Source organism: Mustela lutreola, chromosome 4 (genome assembly GCF_030435805.1).
Source record: "Mustela lutreola isolate mMusLut2 chromosome 4, mMusLut2.pri, whole genome shotgun sequence".
Classification (NCBI taxonomy): domain Eukaryota; kingdom Metazoa; phylum Chordata; class Mammalia; order Carnivora; family Mustelidae; genus Mustela; species Mustela lutreola.
The window spans coordinates 36,030,872-36,047,740 of NC_081293.1; positions in this window are offsets into that span (position 1 = coordinate 36,030,872).

Below are 16,869 nucleotides of genomic sequence, written 5' to 3' on the forward strand. Positions count from 1 at the left end.
TTCTAATTCAGGCAGTTGGTCTCCAGAGCCACATTCTTACCTACCCTTGTGTAGATGTCTCTACACAGTTTGGGTGTCTGCTCATTGTCAGGGTTAAACAATTGCGATGCAGTCCTGGTTATTAATTCTTTGCTATCCCCAACAGACATAATGTTTTAAGGCTGGTGAGAGAGAAAACTATTTAAAAAAAATCAATGCATTCTACTTGGTATTGAGGATTTCACTGCTACTAGAAGAATCCACTAATAGGTTAAAATGCCATTAGTCATTCAGATGGGTTTTATGATTGTGCCTTGCCAGGAATATGGTCATGAAGAATTGTGACTTGCCATTAAACTCGAGAATAATGCTCTCACTTTCAACAAATGAATGTGATTTGGTTGATATAATGTGTCTAACCAGACAAGACTGAAAGCTGCAGAAGTAACATTTTCATCTAGATAATCTCATAGTAAAGCAGTTTCTTAGTGTTAAAGATAAAAATAATCAGCATACACAGAAGGGCCAACTCTTGTAAGATAAATGACTTCAAGGGATGTGATGACTGCTAGGGAGGAACAGGGTGCAAGTAATTAATGGCTGAAGAATAGAAGGAAAGCAGGGCATTATTTAAAGTTGAAGATTGCACTCCAGATGGAGACGGTGCAGATAAGTCAGAATTCAGGGACGTGGGAACATTCTGGAGTGGAGCTGTATCCAGTGAGTTTTTTTTTTCTTTTGCTGTGAGTGCTAGGAAGTGACTTTAAAACTGATGATTCTAGTATGTGCTCGAGCAATCATTTTGACTTATTTTGTTCCTCTTCCCATTCTCCCTTGGACATTTTCCAATCAGATTGTCTTAATCTTTTTCTTACTCAGTGTATCAACAGTTTCTGATACAGTTGTTTCTTCTCTCCTCCTAAGACACCTTTACCTCCTGGTTTCTGGCACACATGCTCTTCTCTGAACTCACTGCTCCTTTTCACTCTCCTACAAGGAGGCTTCATCTTCCTGACCTTGCCTGAATGCAGAATGAGAGAAGTCGTGCCAAGAAGTCCTTAGAAAGATATAATGTGTATGTGTGTGTGCGCACATGCTTTGAGAAGGTCTCAAAGTTTTAAAATGTTAGATGAAGGTTCTCATAGCCAAAGGATAGTTTGAAACTGTTCTTTAGTTTTTCAGCAAGGTGAATAAATTACAGGTACTTTGGGGGAAGTGGGTTGTCTTGTATCTGAAGAGAGGAGCCCGGTGATGTACATCGTAATGCAAGCTAAAGTCAGTGAACCCCATTGTCAGATCTGTTTTCTGGATCTCTGCTCCCAAGATGATCTCATCCAGCTTCATGATTTTCTATATCCTCTCTACAGATATGATCCCAGAAATTACATCCAATCCATATATTTACCGAAGCTCTAAATCCTGTGTTTGTCTGCCTAACCAGCCTTTCCCATGTCTGTGAGCTAACTCATGTCCAAAATCAAATTCTGGATTTCCCACAGCCTCCAAGCTGATCCTTGCATTAGTTTCCCTATGCCAGCAAATGGAGATTTTGTCCTTCCAGTTGTCCAGTCAAATCCCTTAAAGTCAGCCTTGACTCCTGCCCTTCATACCCTTGACTTCTGACCAACCATTAAGTCTTTTCATCTCTATTACACGATATATCCAGAATGGGACCCACTGTCTCCAATTTGGCTGCTCCCACCACCACCTTAGTGTGTGTCGTCATTTCTGGGCTGCATCATGGTAGCCTCTCAACTGCTCTTCCTGCTCCTTCATTGAAATCTATCCTTAATAGAACAAACAGAGCCAGGTCCTGTATTACCTGGCCCCTGGTTCCGCTCCAGCCTCCCCTCCCAGACGTCCTCTCTTGCTCGCTATGTTCTAGCCACATTGGGTCTTTGCTCTGTCTCAACACGTCAGCTGTTTCTACCTCCAGGCCATTTGCAACTGTTTTTCCTTTTTCCTGCAGTGACCTTTCCCTAGGTATCTGTAAGACTTGTCCCCTTACTTACTCATGTCTTAACAGGGACAACCCTGTTAAAAAAAAAAAAAAAAAAAAAAAAGGAAATGTCTCTGTCCCCATGCCTCTTTTCCCACTTTATTTTCTCCTTAGCATTTATTACTATCTGACATATTTTAGTTTTCCTTGTACATTAGTTGCTTGTCCATTTCTATTATAATGGAAGCTCCAAGAAAGCTCCTGCTTAGCAACTGTGTAATGACAAGCTGTTCATTTCGCCTTTCTAAGTCTGTTTTCTCATCTATAGAAACTTGTCAAGACCTTATGAGGGTGTTGGGAAGAGAGAGTGGTGGAATGCATGTAAAATACTTAGCACAGTGCCTGAAATGTTATATGGACTCAGTAATTAATCATGGTTGCAAGTCACTCCCATACCAGCAGGCAACTGTGTCCTAACAACCTGGGGAAATTACAGAAGGGTCCTAGTGATATAGGAGATTTATTGTATAAACTAACCATGGAAAATTCCAAGTCCTCCTGGAGCTGGATCAGTAGCCTTGTCTCCCTATGGGAGATACTATATTTAAAGACTCTTATAAGAAATGAATTACAACCACCTCTGTATTAACCTTTGGGTTAGAGCTTAAGTATAAGCTGTAAAAAGTCTCATCTCCAAACCACCTCGAATAGACAGCTGGTCTTAGGAACTCACTGGGTTTGAAGAAACAAAAATTCCAATTTGAGGTCTGACCTTGTAAGCCAGAGACTTGTCACACCTAACTTTTGACAGATTGTTAAAGTGTAGCAGCATATCCTGTTTGATTAAACGAGTGTTTTCAGGTGCAGTTGAGAAGTTTGGAAGGAAGGATACAGATGATAGATTTGTTTTGTTGTTGTTTTAGCAACATAGTTTCCTTCACTGCAGTGAAGGTTCCTTCTGCCACTCTTGATTCTCCCACTTAGAATCATTTCAGCTTACTTATTTCTCCTACTGCATTCTTGGCAGGGATGTAGCCTTCTTCCTTCTGAGCCTTGATCCCTGAGACGCCTGTGAGTGGCCTCTACTGCAACTCAGACCTTAATCCTTTTCTACCTCCCTGTGGCCTTAAGCACTCTCGGGAAGAAGAAGCAGGTCTCTGCTAAGTCAGCTGGCCTAAGGAAATTTCTGTTGTCCCTTTAGGAAACCAATGAATTCAAACTCAGTGAGTGTTATTGGAATATCTTTGCATGGATGAGGATATTGGGTAGTGACATGGCAGGGCTACCAGGAGGCTTCCAGCGGTGTTGAGCCCATGGCTGGCTCAGCAGGCATTCCATGGTTTTGTGCCTTTACTTTTGCAATCTCTTCCACGCTTCCTACTATTTCCAGCCAGTGGAATTCTGCCGATCTTTCGCAGCTCGGAGGCAACACTACAGCTTTGCTCTTGATAGCCCTTTGATGAACTTCTCTAATTTCATGGCATTTCATACACTCGGTGTATACCTCTTTTATAATACTTGTGTGAGAGAGTTCACGTCAGTTTTATGCCCTGGAAGCCCCTTGAGGGGAGGAACCACGTCTAACTCATCTTGGCACACAGTTCCAACTATTAGAATCCTTACTTAAGTATTTTACTTCAAGTTACTTGGCCTCATGGGCCTTAGCTGTGGTCTTTAATTCTGAGGGGTTCCCTTCAGGCTGGGCCAACTGGATTCCCACAGCATGAGAAGAAATAGCTACTATTTTTGGTTGCTTTTCATTGCTGAGAAGGTGTGGGGCTATTTTGTGCCCCTTCTCATTTTTCCTGGTTCTGTTCATTTTCTTTACAGGCTTCCAGGGGTGGATAAAAAATCTTGTCACAGAAGCCCGAAGACCTGTCATCTTGCCTTTTTTTTTTTTTTTTTTTAATTTTTTATTTTTTATAAACATATATTTTTATCCCCAGGGGTACAGGTCTGTGGATGACCAGGTTTACACACTTCACAGCACTCACCAAAGCACATACCCTCCCCAATGTCCATAACCCCATCCCCCTTCTCCCAACCTCCCTCCCCGCGCAACCCTCAGATTATTTTGTGAGATTAAGAGTCACTTATGGTTTGTCTCCCTCCCAATCCCATCTTGTTTCATTTATTCTTCTCCTACCCACCGTCTTGCTTATTTTTAAAAATTTTTTTTAATTGAAGATCTTTTATCTTTAGGGTCAGTGACGAGCTGCCAGCCTCTTAGGTCATGATCTTGAAGTTGAAAGCACAATAAAGTACCAATTCCCGAACCCATTACTTGAAACTCCTGCTATGCGGGGGGAAGGGGGGGGGTGGGGGGTGGGGGGGGGAGGGGGTAAGGTAGGGTGGGGATGTGCACCTGGATGGCTTCTGACTTGGTTTTGCCTCAGGTCATGATCTCAGGTCTTGAGACAGAGCCCTGCGCAGGGCTCCGCCATCAGCGTGGAATCAGCTTGAGTTTCTCTTTCCTTCTCCCTCTGCTCCTCCCCAAGCATGCTTGTGCTCTCTCTTTCTCTTTCCCTCTCTCTCAAATAAATCTTAAAACAAAACCAAACCTCCTGCTATTGGGCCTGATTATAATCAAATTCCACACTGTTGGTTTTTCTTAAAAGTTACAGTTAGTTGATACTAAATCAATATTGCCCACCATATGTATAACAAATTAATGCACTGTTGGTCAACTTCTGAACTCACAATTTATTTACTTTAAAATTTTTTTTAATTTTTTAAAGATTTCATTTACTGACTTGACAGAGAAAGAGATCACAAGTAGGCATAGAGGCAGGCAGAGAGAGGGGGTAAGCAGGCTCCCTGCTGAGCAGAGAGCCTCGATGTGGGGCTCCATCCCAGAACTCTGGGATCATGACTTGATCCGAAGGCAGAGGCTTTAACTCACTGAGCCACCCAGGCACCCCCTGAACTCACGATTTATTTTTTATTTTTTAAAGATTTTATTTATTTATTTGACACAGAGAGATCACAAGTAGGCAGAGAGGCAGGTAGAGAGAGAGGAGGAAGCAGGCTCCCCACCAATCAGAGAACCCGATGTGGGACTCGATCCCAGGACCCTGAGATCATGACCTGAGTCAAAGGCAGAGGTTTAACCCACTGAGCCACCCAGGCGCCCCTGAACTCACGATTTAAAGTTGCACCAAAAATCTGAGGAAAAGCAATGTTTTACTCCTTCAGTAAGTTTGACAATATAACAGCTCTTACACAGTTGGGAAAATAAAGATATTGAAAAAACTGGAGTGTTCTGTTTAAAGTCCTACTTTCTAACTTCCACAGTTGTCTTTGACAGCTTTTATGTTATAGTCATGCAGTTTCTGAGACACTGACAAAAGCATTTATTCCTGCTTTCTTTCCACTCTGAATCCCGTTTTAAGTATATTGGCATCAAAAATGTAGGGAAAAGCATTCTCTATGGAGTTAGTATCTGATATCAGAAACTATGAAAGATAAGTGATGTGTGGTATAAAGAACTGTTTTGAATCCCTTAGAAAAATAACACCCCAAACCTGAAACACACATGTTCCTATCAATATTTTCCATCTTCTTCAGAATACAGTTTCTTGTCTATGTCGCCTTTCCTGCCCTTATCCCATTTCTTTTTTCTTATTAACCACCAGAAACACGCGTGGTTAGAGTTCTTGTCTTCCTTTCTTTTTACATCTAAAACTCCTTACTTTCTTGCTCATTCCGTGCTAGCCATTTCAATCTGGCATCTGTTTTCATATGTTCTTGTCATCTGATCACAGATCCTCAGAGATGATTCAATGCAATTGTGTTTTCATTGCAAGAATTTTTCAACATCCTTAAGATCCATTCTCCTCTTTGGCATCCCACTTCAGGAGACAAGGCCTTCTGCCTGCAGACCATTCTAGTTTCTCCTAAATTCTTTATTTTGAGTCCAAATCTTTTTGCCTGTGATTTATCCTCCTTGCTCCTAATCTTGCCATCTGGAACCACACAGAACGAGTCTAATTCCTCTCCCATAAAGCTTCAGAAGCTTGCCGTAACAAATCTTCCTTAAATCGTCTCCAGGCTCTGCATTCATACTGTCTCTAAATTGTTTTTATAACTTGGTTTTGAGGTCCTTTATCCCTTGCTCATCCTTTTTCAAAGTCATTCTCAATGGGGTTCAACATTCCAGATACTTATCAATCTGTGTGAAGCCCCAGGGAATCAGTTTCTTTGATCTGAATTCCTTAATCTGCCTTTGGGCTAAGATTGCATTAAATTGCCCATCAATTTTGTCACATCATCGCTTATAGCAACCTTGTATTGATTAAAACCACTAGATCTTTTTCTCAAGAATGACTTCTAGATGTGGTTTCCTTATATTGTGTTTGGGAAATCTGATTTTTGAAAAAAAAAAAACAAAATAAACGAGGGCTTTTCTTTCTGTTGACCCAGACGCATCATTCCAGGCAATTGAAGTCATTTGGCATCCCACAGTAATTTTCAGCCTTTTACTTAAAAATAACCAGGAAGTTATACTTTTATGTACAAGTGCCTACATCCAAATTTTGACATGAGAGTAAACAAGAATGTTACTGGTTAATTTAAGCGAGACATAATATCTTAAAGTTTTGTTTTTAAAAAAAAATCGCAGTGTACTTAACATATACTGTTCTATTATAGTTCTGTTAGTTTTATATATATGTGTATATATATATATATATATATATATATATATATAATGTTCTATTAGTTTCAGATGTACAATATAGTGATTTAACAGTTCTAGAAATTAGTCAGTGCTCATCAGAAGTGTACTCTTAATCCCCTCACCTGTTTCACCCATCCCCTCACCACCTCCCCTCCAGTAACCATCTATTTTCTATAATATTAACTGTTGGTTGGTCTCTTTTTTTCTTTGTTTCTTAAATTCTACATGAGTGATAGCATATGGTATTTATTTCTCTTACTGACTTCTTTCATGTAGCAGTATACCTTCTGGCTCCATTGATATAATTGCAAATGGCAAGATTTCATTCTTTTTTAATGACTGAGTAATACTCATCGTGTATCTGTGTGCGTGTGTGCGTATGTACATATGTAGATCACATGTATCTCTTTATCTCTTTCTTATCCATTTGTCTATTGATGGACACTTGGGCTGCTTCCATAATTTGGCTATTGTAAATAATGTTGTAATAAATGTAGGGATACACATCTTTTCAACTTAGTATTCTTGTATTCTTCGGGTAAATACCCAGTAGTGGAATTACTGGATCATATGGTAATTCTATTTTTGACTTTTTGAGGAAGTTCCATGCTGTTTTCCACAATGGTTGTACCATTTGCATTTTGACCAACAGTGCACAAGTATTCCTTTTTCTTCACATCTTTATCAACACTTATCTCTTGTGTTTTTTATTTTAGCCATTCTGACAGGTGTGAGATGATATTTCATTGTGGCTTTGATTTGCATTTCTGTAATGAGTGATGCTGAGCATCTTTTCATGGTCGGCCATCTGGATCTCTCCTTTGGAGAAATGTCTGTTCATGTAAGCCATTATGCAGATGTCTTCTCCCATTCAGTGGGTTGTCTTTTAGTTCTGTTGATTGTTTCCTTTGCTGTGTAGAACTTCTTATTTTAATGTAGTCCTAATATTTATTTTTGTCTTTCTTTCCTTTCCTTGAGGAGACTTATCTAAAAAATATTGCACAGCTGATATCAGAGAATGCCTGTGCTCTCTTCTAAGATTTTTATTGTTTCAGGTCTCACCTTTAGGTCCTTATCCATTTTGAGTTTATTTTTGTGTATGGTGTAGGAAAGTGGTCCATGTTCACTCTTGCATGTAGTGGCCCAGTTTTCCCAACAACATTTGTTGAAGACTGTCTTTTTCCCATTGCATATTCTTGCCTCTTTTGTCAAAGATTAATTGACCATATAGTTGTGGGTTTATTTCTAGGGTCTCCATTCTGATCCGTTTATGTGTCTATTTTTGTGTCAATACCATTCTGTCTTGAAATCTGGGATTTCAATTTTGTTCTTTTTCAACATTGCTTTGGCTACTCATGTATTTTATTTTTGTAGTGCCATACAGATTTTAGGATTGTTTCTTCTGTGAAAAATGCTGTGGGTATTTTGATAAGGATTGCTTTAAATCTATAGATGGCTCTGAGTATTAGGGACATTTAACGATATTTGTTTCTCCAATCTATGAACATGGTATATTGTTCCATTTGTGTCAGTTTCTTTCATAGGTGTTTTATAGTTTTCAGAGTACAAGTCTTTCACCTCTTTGGTTAGGTTTATTCCTTGGTGATTTACTACTTTTGGTAGAAGTGTCAATGGGCTTGCCTTTTTAATTTCTCCTCTACTTCATTATTGTAGAAATGCAATGGATTTCTCTATGTTGATTTTGTATTCTGTGAGTTTATTGAATTAATTTACGCTAGTAATTTTTTGTTGGAGTCTTTAGGGTTTTCTATATATAGTGTCACATCATCAGCAGATAGTAAAAGTTTTACTTTTTCCTTACCAACTCGAATGTCTTTTATTTTTGTTGTCTAATTGCTATGGCTAGGGCTTCCAGTATTATATTGAATAAAGTGATGAAAATGAACATTCTCATCACGTTCTTGATCTTAGGAGAAAATTTGTTTTTCCCCATTGATGATGATATTAGCTATGGGTTTTTCATATATGGCCTTTAGTATGTTGAGGTATGTTCTCTCTAATCCTATTTGATTGAGGGTTTTTGTCATGAATGGCTATACTTTGTCAAATGCTTCATCTTTTAAAATATCATATGGCTTTTATCCTTTTGTCAGTATGATGTATCATGTTGATTATTTGCAAATGTTGAACCACCCTTATATCCTGGGAATTAATCCCACTTGATCATGGTGAATGATTCTTTCAATGTATTGTTGGATTCAGTTTGCAAATACTTGGAGATTTTTGCTTCTATGTTCATCAGGGATATGGCCTATGGATCTTTTTTTGTATGTCTATATCTGGCTTTGGTATCAGGGTAATGCTGGTCTTTTGGAACAAATTTGAAAGCTTTCCTTCCTCTTCTATTTTTTGGAATAGTTTGAGAAGAATAGGTATTAACTTCTTTAAATGTTTAATGTAATTCACCTGTGAAGCCTTCTGGTTCTGTACTTCTGTTTATTAGGAATTTTATGATTACTGATTCCATTTCATTGCTGGTAATTGTTCCATTCAAATCTTTGTTCTTGATTCAGTTTGGGGAGGTTATATTTCTAGGAATTTGTCTGTTTTTTCTAGGTTGTCCAATTTGTTGCAATATATTTTTAAAAAATATTATAGTGCTTTTTATTACTGTGGGGTCAGTTATTTCTTGTCTCACATTTCTCCTTTTGTTCTTTTTTCTTTTTCTTTTTCTCTCTCTTTTTAAGTAACCTTTACGTCAAGCATGGTGTCTGAATTCATGACCCCAAGATCAAGTCATGTGCTCTGCTGAACCAGCCAGGTGCCTCTCTTCTTAATTTGTATGTTGAGTCTAGCTAAAGATTTATCAATTTTGTTGAGCTTTTCAAAGAACCAGGTCCTGTTTTCATTGATTTTTGCTCTGTTGGTTTTGTTTGTTGTTTGTTGTTGCTAATTCTTTTTTTAGTTTAGTTTTTTTTTTTTTTTTTTTTTTTTTTAATATCTGCACTAACGTATTATTTCTTTCTGCTGGTTTTGGGTTTGTTTTGTTCTTTTTCTAGCTTGTTTAAGTATAATGTTTGAGAATTTTTTTGCAGTTTGAAGTAGCTTTGCATTGTGATAAACTTTCCTTTTAGAACAGGTTTCCCTGTATCTTGAAAATTTTAAGCCATTGTGTTTTCATTTTCATTTGTCTCTTTTTTTTTATATCCTCTTTTATTTCTTGGTTGACCCATTCATTGTTTGATAACATGTAACTTAACATCTCTGTATTTGTGTTCTTTCCAGATTTTTTCTTGTAGTTGCTTTCTAGTTTCATAGCCTTGTGCTTAGAAAAGATATATAGTATGACTTCGATCATTTTGAATTTGTTGAGACTTGATGTAATCTCTTCCGGAGAATATTCCATGTACACTTGAAAAGAATGTGTATGTTTCTGTTTAAGGATGGAATATTCTGTTAGATCCATCTGTTTTATATCTGATAGATCCATCTTCTCCAGTGTGTCATTTAAAGCCACTCTTTCCTTGTTGATTTTCTGTTTGGTTGATCTATCCATTTTTGTGAACGTAAATGTAAAATTAAATAAAATTTTGTAAATATGTATTTATTAAATTTAAGTTTAAATTTAGTTATTTTAATATATTTTAAATTTGTTAAATTTATTCTAATACAACTTTAAATAAAAACAGTTGTTGTTGATTAGTTCCTTTATGTTTGTTATTAGCTGCTTTATGTATTTAGGCGCTCCCATATTGGGTGTAAAAATATTTACAATTGTTCTATCTTCTTGGATTATTCCCTTTATATATAGTGTCCTTTGTCTCTTGTTACAGTTTTATTTTTCATTTTTATTTTATTTTATTTTTTAAAGTCTATCTTTTAAAGTCTGTTTTGTCCTATGTAAGTTTACTGCTACCCTGGCTTTTTTTTCACTACCACTTGCATGATAGATGCTTTTTCATCCCTTTCACTTTCAATCTACATGTGTCTTCAGGTTTGAAATGAGTCTCTTGCAGGCAGCATATAGATGGATCTCGCTTTTTTCTTCTTCTTTTTTTTTTAATCCATTCTGTTCTCCTGTGTCTTTTGGTTAGGGCATTTCATCCATTTACATTCAAAGTAATTATTCATAGGTATGCACTTATTACCATTTTGTTACTTGTTTTGTGATTGTTTTTGTAGTTATTCTCTGTGACGTTTTTCTCGTGTTCTTTCTCTCTTTGTTTACTGGATTTCTTTAGTGATATACTTGGATACCTTTTCCTTTTTTCTTTTTTCTTTTTGCATATCTATTACAGATTTTTGATTTGTGGTTATCATCAGGCTTGTATGTAACATCTTATGCATATAGCATTCTATATTAAGTTAATGATTGCTTAAGTATGAACCCATTTTGTACTCAACGTTTTAGGTTTATGGTGTCATACTTTGCATTCTTTTATTTTGTGAATATTTGGGCTGATTTTTATAGATATACCTAATTTTACTGTTTTTCTACTTCCTACTTTTCTTATTCCTGCTTTTGGTCTTTCTTTTCCATTCAAAGAACCCCCTATAACATTTTAATAGGGCTGCTTTAGTGATGATGAATTGCTTTTGTTTGTCTGGGAAGCTCTTTATCTCTCCTTTTATTCTGAATAATAGCCTTGGTGGTTAGAGTGTTCTTGGTTGCAGGTTTTTTGTTTTTGTTTTTGTTTTTGTTTTCTTTCAGCACTTGAATTTATCCTACCATTCCTTTTTGACCTGCAAAATTTTTGCAGAAAAATTTGCAGAAAACCTTATAAAGTTTCCCTTATATGGGTTGATTTTTGCTGGGTGTCGCCCTCGACCCGTAAGGACGACAAGAAGCCCCAGTTCAGATGTATCTTCTCTTTCTTTATTTCCGCAAGTCTACACACTTATATACGCTTACATGACCAATCAGCAAGCAGGGTACAGGAGGGAGCGAATCAGGCTGTGCACCTAAACAAACAACTTCGCTAGCAACCAATGCTGTTTACTTCCTCTTTGGGCGTTCTGCTTAGTCTCACGAGGCAATCCTAACCTGGCAACTAGCCAGGCGCCATCTTTTAATGGCGGAGGCCGCCCTGGCCAGGGGCCTGCCTCCGACAGCTGGGAATTCTCTGTGCCTCCTGGATCTGTGTTTCTGTTTCCTTCCTCAGATTTGGGAAGTTTTCAGCTACTATTTCTTCAAATAAATTTTCTCCCCCTTTTCTTTCTCTTCCTTCTGAAATCCTATAATATGAATGTTGTTATGCTTGACAGTGTTGCCGAATTCCCTAAGACTATTTCCATTTAATTATTTTCCTCTCTCCAAGCAGCTTGATTGCTTTCCATTACTCTGTCCTCCAGGTCACAGATTTATTCTTCTGCTTCCTCTTGTTTACTATTTATTCTATCTAGTGTATTTTTTAATATAGTATTTTATTTAGAGAAAAAGTGTAAGAATAGGGAAGGGCAGAGGCAGAGGGAGAGAGAGAATCTAAAAAGCAGACTCCACACTGAGCACAGAGCCTAATGTGGGTCTCACTGTCATGACCCTGAGATCATGACCTGAGCCAAAATTAAGAGTCAGACAATTAACTGACTGAGCCACCCAGGCACCCCTCTATCTAGTATATTTTTTATTTCAGTTATGGAGTGCCTTATCTCTGATCGGTTATTTTTTATGTTTTCTATCTCTTTGTTAATGGTCTCCTTGAGGTCCTCTGCTCCTTTCTCATGTTCAGTGAGTATCTTTATGACAATTACTTTAAATTCTTTATCAGGCTAATTACTTATCTCCATTTTGTTTAGTTTTCTTAACTGACTTTGTTCTGTTCTTTCATTTGGGACATGTTCCTCTCCTCATTTGGTGTCTCTGTGTGTGTTTGTGTGTGTTAGGAAAGATAGCCACATCTCCTGCTCTTGAGAGTAACAGCCTTACAAAGACGAGGTCCTGTGTTGCCCTGCAAGGCAATGTCCCATCCCCTGACCACCAGAACCTTGTACTTCAAGGGTGTCTCCCATGTGGGTTGCCTGTGTCCTATGGTTGTGGCAGAGTTGTATTTGTCTTCATTCCAGTCAACTATGATGGTTCTTTCCCTGCTGTGGGCAGGGTTTGGTCCCTGTGGTGTTGGTGGGTCAGTCTGGGGCCAACATCATCTTGAATGGAGTCAGACAGGCATTTGCCAATGATGCAGTAGAACTGAACCACAGGGGGCTTTCACTGTGTTGTCCCCTGAGAAGCTTTCATTGGTTGGACCCGAGGTCTTTCCCCAGCCCCTTGCTGGGACTGCAGTATGACTGGTGTGTGTGGTTCTTTTCCCCTCCCCCTAGGGCGGGAGTCACTTTGGAGTGGTGCATGCCCTCATTGGGATTGCTGGCACACTGTCAGGCTTGTGACACCAGTTTGGATGGATTCTGGCCAAGAGCATATTGGAGAGGATGAGTGTGTGGGAGAATGTGGGGGTGGGGTGTTAGGTGCCAGCAAAAATAAAAATAAAAAATAAATAAAAAAATAATTTAAAAATAATTTTAAAAAATAAAAAATATACTAGTCCACCAGTCCGCTCAAGGAAGGGGTCTGCAGCCCCCCACCCCCAGGAACTGAGGCATGCTGGGTGGGAGAGAGTGGATCAACAGAAGAGCAAGGGGGTGGGGCAGTGGTGTTAGCAAGTGAGTTGGTGAGTGTTGTTACCATACTGGTTCCCACAGGTGTGCATGTGTCTAGGATGGGGGCATCAGGGAGGGAAATTGTGCCTGCTGGCTCCTTGGTTCTTAGAAAAGTCTCCCAGTATCCCTGCCTTTACAGTGTAGGCTCTAAGATTAGTAAATGAATCTCACTTCCCTCTATCCCAGGTGATTCTCAAACTGTTGCTTTTATGCTATATTTCAGCAGGGTCATTTGTTTTGCTGTCACTTTAACAGTGGGGACTAGGGTCTTTCACCCTCCAGCTCTCCCAGACTTGTGCCTGCTGATTTTTAAAGTTCCAGGTATTAAGCTTGGCTGATGGTAAGAACTTGTGAAAATTCATCTACTCTTGTTCCCAAAGCCAAATGTTATGAGTGTTCATCTTTCCAGTGTGAGGGGGGGGCTTTTGTTTCTTCCCTCCCTCCATACCCACGGTCTCCAATACTCAGCCCCCCAGGTGCGTTTAGGTCCCCACCACATCTCTGCCCTTCCTACCCTCTTTGATGCAGCTGCTTCACTACGTTTAGCTGTGGAGAGTCTGTTCTGCTGGACTTCAGGCCACGTGCTGGGTTATTTACACTGATTTGGGGGTTATCTAGCCGTATCCCTAGAACCAGATGAGCTTAGCTTCCTCCCACTCTGCCATCTTCCCTGGAAGTCTCTCAAAGTCTTTGTTAAAATGACTCTACCAAGTTTCTTATTGCATCTTGCCTCATTGTAACTGGGGGGAAGAAAGGTGTGCTTGGAATCTTGCTCTCACTCAGTAACTCAGATGAATAAATATTTATACATTCCAGAAAATAAGACATTAATTTAAATATTATCATGACAAGGCAGTACATTTTTAGGTAATATGACAAGGCTGGATACCTTCCTTTGCTTCACCGGTTCACTCTTTAGTCCTGTCTACCTTGACTCATGCTCAGGTGGAATGACCTGTGTGACTCCACCAAGGGTACTTTGACCTTCACCTCCTGTTAGGTTCAGGGAGTGGGCATTATCAGCAGGCACGTTGTGGTACGTGGGGATAAGAGTGAGGACAGGGTGTTAATTCTGCTGGCTCTCTCTCCAGTGGGTCTCCAAATCACAGCTGTATCTCCATACTAAAGGTCATAGTCTCTCTCTTTCTCCATCTCTCTCTCTTTCCAAGTTGAAGTAATAGCTCCTTCCCCAAATCCTTCAAATTTCTCACCACCACTTGCCCTAGAACCTCATCTCTCCTGGATTTCCATTAACCTTGCCCACAAAATTTGTACACATCTCTTCATTAAATTCTCCTGTGTTACCCCCTTGGTTATGCCATATTTTTCCTGCCTGGACCCTGAGTGGTATGACAATCTATCAAAATTACAGGTTTTTAGAGGTTGGAGGTAACTTTCATGAAACTCAGCTACTGTGCAGATTTTTTACAACTAACATGCCTCTACCAACATTGGTCATGAGATGACTCAGGTCTTCCAGATTTTTTCTGAAAACTGTTAGAAACTCTTGATACACTAACAAGTTCTAACTTCATTTGGACTTTACTCGGCCAAGTGCTTAGCTGTAAATACTAATACCCCATCAGCCCTTGGATCACCTATCATTGGTTGCTGGAAATTGCTCATCCAGCTAATCCTTAAGACTTTTACGAAATTAAAGAAAAATATGCCTAGGCTTGTAGACCCTTAGAAAAAGAAAATTGATCCCAGAGGTCCATGGATGCTAAGTCCATTTGAGCTACTCTAACAAAAGAGTCAGACTGGGTGGCATATAAACAACAATTTATTTCTTATGGTTCTGGAATCTGGAAGCCTGAGACTGGAGTGCCAGCATGGTTGAGTGAGAGCTCTCAGGTTTCGGACATCTCTGTATATCCCTATGTGGCAAAATGGGTCTGATCTCTCTGGGGCCTCTTTTATAAGGGCACTCATCCCATTCATGAGGGTTCTACCCTCATGATTTAAATACCTCCTGAAGTCCTCACTGTACTAATACCATCACCGCTGGGGGTTAGGATTTTAACGTATGAATTTGGGGGAAGTCAACCATTTAGATCACAGCAGATGCCCAGTTAAAGAAACACTGGGACAGGGACTAAGTGCATGAGCTTTGAAAACTTGTCAGTGATCAAATCTTACCTCTATCAGGTTTAACAATGTTAAAATCTGGTAACTTGCTACATGTTTCTGGATCTGTATCTGTGAAAATGAGGTAATAGTACCCAGTACATTTTTGGGTTGATTAAGATTTTGTATTAAAAATCTCAACATAGCTTGTCATTTTAAAGCACTCAACAAATCTTTATTAAAAACAAGAATATTTCAATGGTAAGATAGGGTAACTACCCATTCACATGTCAAAACCAGACACTGATCTTCAGTTACTTCATTAACAAAAAAGAGCCAGAGAAGAGATGGATTGAGGTTATGGCACTGGTTATCAAATTTTACAAATGGCTCCCTTAGAAGGGACCCAAGGACCCATGAACCACCTATCTGACTTGCTACCAGTCTCCAGTAGGAAAAGAACTTACTGATTTATAAAAAGAACTAGAAAGTCTAACCATTAAAGGATAAGTGATCAGTAATTTTTTTTTAAAAAAACATGTAGCAGTTCTCCAAATCTCTTCACTAATGCAATAAAAGCAACAATTTAAGTCTTCTCCAACTCAACACACAATGATTTATCATGAGCTAAAATTGTTGGCTCTCCCTAAAAATTTTGGGAGTTTCAAAATTGTCACTGACAAAATTACCAAGAAGGTAGCAGAGTGTTCAATAGAAGGCTCAGTAAATCTTAATAAGGCTCTAATTTTAGTTTAAAAATGTCCAAGTTCTAAGCCAAGGTTTACTAAATTTAATTCGTTACTAGTAGACTGTATGAATAGGCCCATAATTCTCAGTAAGGACTTGAACTTTCAGTAAGCTTGCTGCTGATGCAGGAACATTCTTTTGGCACATTGCTGGGTTATAAGCTGAACTTTGGGCTGGATTCTGAGGTGGTGTTCCACACTAACTTAAGGCATTTTATTAATTCCATCCTGTTCAAGGTAACCCCCCCCACCCCCCCACATAGTAGTTTCCTGGGGCTGCCATGACAACGTGCTACAAATAGGTGGCTTAAAATAACAGAAACTTAGTGTCTTAACCTTCTAGAGGCTAGAAGTCCAAATTCAAGTTGTCAGCAGTGTTGGTTCCTACTCAGGGTTATGGAGGAGAATCTGATCTGTGCCTCTCCTAGCTTCTGAGGTTTGCTGGTTACCCTTACGACTCTATGGCCTGTGGATGCGTCACTCTAACCCTCCACCTTTCTTCCTATGTGTCTTCACATCATTTTCCTTCTGTGTGCATCTGTGTTTCCAGATTTCTTTTTTTGAGGACTCCCGCCATTTTGGATGAGGGCCCACTCTAGTGGTCTCATCTTAACTTGATTACCTCGATAAAGACCCTGTTTATAAATCATGTCATATTCTGAGTTATAGGGCATTAAGACTCCAGCATATATATATATTTTTAGGGACACATTTAAATCTGTAATACCCCCAAACACTATTGGGAAAGAGAAACAGATTGGGGAGGGGGGTTGGTTAGCATTTAACTTGCTTTAGACAATTTCCATAAGACATGGAAGAAATCTTTATATAAACCAAGGACTGAG